This window comes from Aulonocara sp. 'chitande type north' Nkhata Bay, linkage group LG15 (genome assembly GCF_057382095.1).
Source record: "Aulonocara sp. 'chitande type north' Nkhata Bay isolate Kocher_YH1m ecotype deep benthic linkage group LG15, A_spYH_male_GT1.1, whole genome shotgun sequence".
Classification (NCBI taxonomy): Eukaryota; Metazoa; Chordata; class Actinopteri; order Cichliformes; family Cichlidae; genus Aulonocara; species Aulonocara sp. 'chitande type north' Nkhata Bay.
In genome coordinates, this window is record NC_141358.1 from 36,096,380 (window position 1) to 36,102,640 (window position 6,261).

General features: G+C 40.5%; 1 pseudogene; it reads left to right on the plus strand.

Annotated features, from left to right (window-relative positions):
• Positions 1 to 1,083: 1,083 nt before the first annotated feature.
• On the plus strand, positions 1,084 to 2,828 carry LOC147313561 (serine protease FAM111A-like; annotated as a pseudogene).
• Positions 2,829 to 6,261: the final 3,433 nt, after the last annotated feature.

Sequence of the window (6,261 nt, forward strand, 5' to 3'; positions counted from 1 at the left end):
GACCCGGTTAAAATCTCCCCCAATTACAATATTTGTATTACCAATAGTCCGCACAGTGTTATAGACTTCGTGAAAAAATTTATGGTATAAACCACACTTTCACAGTCTGCATCTTTATAGGTTTTTTTTCTGCTTTTGTTCACTCCTAGTGTGATTAAAAAAAACAATAACCGCAAACACAGAGCACACTATTAGCTGCTTTCCCCCCTAAACAGTCAGTTGACTGAGAGAAATGCAATCCATTATTGTGAACGCTGAAGGAGATGTGCTCCATAGTCAAACTTATATTTCCTTAACTTACATCCTATGTTCTGTTTAATCCCTTTGAGGGAAAATTGGTTAAACCATTGCTCAACTTATGTCTGAATGACGGCAGATAATTCTAATGAAAAGGAAAATGACCCCGTAAGCACTTTGCAGCTGAGTTGAAGGCTCGTGGAAATAAGGTCAGGAGGTGTCCGGCGTGAGTATGCGTGCGGCCAGACATCCCATTTGGGACATCTGACAGACTCATCAGTGTAACTCAGGGTGTGAGCAGCAACTCCTGTATACTAAACAGAAGAAAAGTATTGGGTAGTGCTTCTTTTTTTTAAAACCGAGATTCCAGGGCTCATGCTTATATGGTTTTCTTTTATCCAAAAACAGGTTAGTTTAGCAATCGTGTAACTGTGTCCTTGACCTTTTTACCAGTTTGAGGAGTTCCCTGGTCCAGATATTTGGGATGGTTCAAATGCCGAGTCTCCAAATGCAAACAAAAGGATATTTTCCACTTTATATCTTGAATGTGTATAAATGAGATCGGATGATGTCCAATAAAAGTAATAAACAATAAATGTAAATCAGTTTTTTTAACTTTGCAGATTCATTTACCCACTCCAGTGAAAGCGATAAAAAAAACGATCATGACTTTAAAGAGATTATGAACAAAATGCAATACATTTTGTTTTTTACTACAGTAACAACTTTTCCAACTCTGATTCTCTGCAGGACCAACACGGACATCAGTTCAGACTGAAATCCAGTTCAGACGGCACACGCAACATGTTCAAGCTTGCACGGAGGCCTTTCATTAAATATAAGAAGATGGTTAAGGCGAGAGATTGCTATTCTGTCTTTTACATCGGTACAAAGGGAGGACTAAATGACATAAAAAAGAGAAAAGTTTTTTAAAAAATGAAGCTTTAAAACAGTTCAAGTATCTTTGTGTTTACGGGGAGAAGGGAATAACTGCGGCCGAGGCTCTGAAAAGAGACAGACGCTTCACCGATGACCTGGGCTACTTTGAGCTGGTTAACGAACGTAAGACTGAGTGCACAGACATAATAGATTGTCAGGACAATAAGAAATTCCAGATGTTTTCCACAGGGAGCAGATACGGAAATAAAAGATGTAGCCATCCCAGGGCAGTAGAAACCTCCACACGCATCAAATAATGCAAAGCGCAGCGGTGGAATGACATCAGTCTTAGATGTAGCACGGCAGAACGGATTGAGTCTAAAAATGGCAATCAAAGAAACGGGCAGCAGCATTGACCGTAAGGAGGTTTACGATCTACTTTGTCAGCAGTATCCGCGTCTGAAACGATGGATGGAGAGTAGATTCCCTAAAAATTATTTTCTGGAAGCACTGAAATACAGGAAGGAGACCTTTGGAAAGAGCCGACAGTCTTTTACCGAAATTCGCAGTGTTATGTTGCTGCTTGAACTGAGCGAGTCAGTTTGTCTCATAACTGGTTCCTTCATAAAGCAAGGCACAGGCTTTGTGCTATTTGACAACTTTATCTTGACCTACGCCCACTTATTCGACTACTGGGTTAAATCAAACACACCTAACTGGCATGAATTTGTAAACGTTACCATGGTCTTTAACTTTGAAGACCAAGAATCAGATTATGTCATACTTAAGCTGGAAACAGAGAAAGTGCCGGGTGAGCACGGGGTTTTTCCACTCCGCTGGGTTCTACCTTCAGGCAGAGACTCCAATCAGCTTCCACACCTGGTTCCAATCAAGTCACCTGCATATAAGACCAGCATTCACAACAGACCTCTGCCAGATCTTCTGCTAACCCATGTCAGTGCTAGGCTGCGAACCCCTTGTGAGAACCCTCAACTACTGCTTTTCCCTCACCGTGTTTTTCTTTGTCATAGGACCCACCTGGCAGTCACGTTTCCCGAACTACTCTCATCTCCGCCTGGACGCTGGTTCTGTCATCTGGTTTCTTCCTCTCCACCATCGGACTACACCTGCCTGCCTCCCTGCCAAGTCCCTCACTCCACGCATATTCTGGATCCTCTCTGGACACTCCTCACCCGGAACCCCCTGGACACCCCTTCCTCGCATGACACTTTAAACCTGCAACGCGTAAGCCCTAACCTCCATAGCCTAATCCTGCAGCTGTGATTCACTGGACTGCCACTGACTACTTGTCTCTTCTCATTATAGTGACTGCGTACCTCCATCCAAGCCGCTGCCCCTTTTTTCCATCCGTGAAGTCCAGCACCTAGCCATAGCACTCAGTTTCATGTTCACAGTTTGGCCTCACAGTTCACAGTTCATAGCATTTCATAATTCATAGCATTCATAGTCTCCTGTTGTGTAATTTCACTAGACACTTGTAAATAAAGCACTGTGTTCACGCCCGTTTGCCTCCCTCTGTGTCTGCATTTGAGTCCACACCCACAGCCGGGCCCTCTCGGCCGTAACAGCCAGGGCTCCTTAAGAGATTTGGGCCTGTACCTTCAGACAGCGGGGCCTGTGTCATCGGAGGAGGAGTGAAGAAAATGAGTCCTACGTGCGTCATCGAGAAAGAGAAGCGATCTCAGCACTGACTCAACAGAAATCTGCTGCGTCACCCCCCTGAACTCTCCATGCCCCAGGAACCCTCCCTCTTTGATATTTGCTGGAGCCACAGCTGTAAAAGCTGCTGGTCATGGTATCGGTTTGGATATCTGGTGAGAGCGAAACATGAAGATGAATCATCAGAGCCGAACAGGTGATGGAGAAACAGGTTTACCTTTTAGGTGACATGAATGAGTTGAAGGAAAGTTATGAGCTGTTTCTGAGAGACAAATGACACCAGGATCCTTTTCTAAGTAGCTGACAGCTGGTAACTGTGCAGGGGCAGCTCTAGCAAAGTTTTGCCAGGAGGCCAGGTAGGGCATTAACAGGGAAAGGGGGGCAAAAGAAATACTTTTCTTTCTTATTCTCATTTAAAATGTCTAGCTTTTATTAAATAATTATCTGAATCTTACAACCAAACTTTTTATCTGATGTACAACGTATAGAAATCATACATATACCAACAAGACTGTGTACATCACTGTCAAAACAGCGTTTGTTTTCATTCAAAGGCTTTATGGCTTTTCCTATAATACCTGGTGGGCCGGTCTCTAGTCAAAATGCCCGGGCCGATTTTTTGTCCCACTCCAGCCCTGGGCACGACACGCAGTGAATTAATCTGAGAGGGTGCAATAAAAAAATAAATGGCCGGGCCAGCGGTGCACATCGCAAATTAGCTCACATAGACACATTTGTTGTACCGCTTCTTAATGACAGTATCTTAGCTAACACCCCCAACTACCAGATTCAGCTTGTAATTGGCTAAAAATCACTTAGCCTACTGGTGAGAGGGACGTTGCTAGCTGTCAGTTTTTTCAAGTGATATTGAAATTTCCACATTCCAACACTTCAAATGCTTCAGGAGCTCTCCGCTCAGCGCAGCAACTGTTAATATAGAGCATTACTAAATTTATTGCTAATGCAATTATATGGCACATTGACTTCTGAGGAAATTTTAGATGGCACTTGTCATCACAAAGGTTGCCTACCCCTGCTCTACATGTATGTTCATGTAAAAGGAATGTCCCATATATAGGGCTGAGTATCGTCTGTCACTCGCAAGACTTTATCAAACGTGTAAGCATCACAGCAGACGCCTTTGTGTCAAAGTAGCTGAAGATAAAACACAGAAAAACATGAAGGTGATTTTCCTGGCCTGGGATTTTATAAAAAGTATATCAAAAACGAAAGAAAACCATTAATCAACATATGAACATTACCTATGAAGTTACAGCGGTTTTAGTAGAGACACGGCTAAGCATTTTGCATTTTGCATAATTTTAAAAAGTTTCAATTTGTTCAGTAGCCCATTGAACAGCAGAAATTATGTTTTCTTTTCGGAAGTAAGTAAAAGGAAAAAACAGTGTCCGACAGTGCTGTAAACAACGGTAGACTTGTGCGTAACAAGCAAGCGAATAAAACAGATTTTCAGACGGGAAACTGTTCTTGAAGTACAGAGAGAGCAAGAGGGAGAGAGCTGTGCATGACGTGTGATTTTATCGTGTTGGAAGCAAAACAGTAAAAGTCAGAGAGAGTCCATGACAGTGTTTATGTAAAGCGTAGTTTGGATCTTCTTTTGCTGCTGGTTTGGTCAATATTGTTTGGAGAGAGATAAAATTATCAGCTTTAGAATCAGCGCAAAAATTGCGTAAACACAAAGCGCGGATCCGCCAAAACATCAGAATCAGCGAGCTGTCAGCTTTCAGCCCCGACCGTGTCTGTGCCATCGGGTGAGAAAGCCACATCTCACTGATTCTGATCCGTCAGCGGGTCCGCGCTTTGTGTTTACATTTATGTGCAGAATCCGTGTTCCTGCTCTCATTCACTGTTTTAGCTGTTTGGTGGTTGTTGAAATTTTGTGAGGTTTCACCTAAGATTGTGGCATTTCGGGCAAAATAAATTTATATTAAAAAATTGATTCAGGATTTTAATGAATAGATATCACGTTATCGAAGCCAGAATGGATTTTAAGCAATAAATCGATTATCAAAACCCACCCCTACCCATATATGAAATATATATATATATATATATATATATATATATATATATATATATATATATATATATATATATATATATATATATATATATATCATATTTAAATATTGTAGAATTGGCATATACTAGTGTAAAAGTCAGTAAATTTAGTTATTGTATCCAAATTGTGCTGTTTAGCACAGCTGCTCATCTTATTTAGTCTCTGGATTTCCACAGCAGTAACTCTGAAGCTCATTCACTCACTTACTCAATATTAACTTCATGCAAATTAATGTATTGCACAATAATTGCAGGTTACTAAAGACCAGACGTATGCTATGTGATTTCGTAGCTGTGATTATTAACTGAGAAATTGAAAGTCACATTAACAAATACCAAATTCCACACTGCCCATCAGTTTGACTCCATCTCTCATAAGCACACACACAAATGCAAACATTTATAACCACACATCCATGGACACATGTACACACACACACACCTGAGCACAAACGTGCATGGAGCTTCTTGTGATGTGTTCAGGCGTCACACACACTTACACACGTGCTTGCAGCTGCAGAGGACTTAAGAAGGCAGACAGTGCATTCCTCCTTCAGTGACTGGACACAGCTGAACTGCATGGAGTAACAGTGGTGAGTACTTTTAAGTAATTTGCATTTTCCTATCAAAATATTCTTAGTAATTTGCTGCAAATGGGGGGAAATACATTTATAGATTAGATGTAAATACCCCAGATCCAGATTTGCAAGTATAATAGATAATTGGCAATACTACACTTAGTTAAATGAAAAGATATGTTTCTATTTTTTTTAAGTCAACATTCAATCTTTTGGAAAAATGAGTCCTAAATAGTGATGTGTGATACCACTGATTTCCTTTCCGATCCGATACCAAGTAATATCCAGGGTGGTATCGATGATACTGATCCGATACCGATACTTTGTACAAAAACTTATTTTATTAATTGTATCTCAAATTATAGCGTCATAATGATTACAGGACATCAGATTACTTGTTCTTATCACTTAATAATGCAGGATTCGTCATATAGAAATGAAAAATACAATACAATACAAAATTGAAAAACCATATTGCAGAATTCATAGCATGGCTCAGCCAATTCCAGTTTCCAACAATGGCGGCAGCACCTTAGTTTTAATATTACTCTTATTTCTCTTTCTGGGTCGCAAAAAAACTTTTAACATATTTTCAGGTGAGACTGTAGCTGTGTAAACTTCAAATATCTGAGCCGACCGACACATCGTCTTCAAACCCCTGCGGTCTTTCACTACTCGGGTTAAACATGATATATAAGTCACTTTGATAACTTAAAAATGCTATTGTTTGGCTTTTTCAGTGTTTTATTTGTTCGTGAGTAAATCGGTTTGGCTGAGATTAAAGTTATTAGATTAGATTAGATTA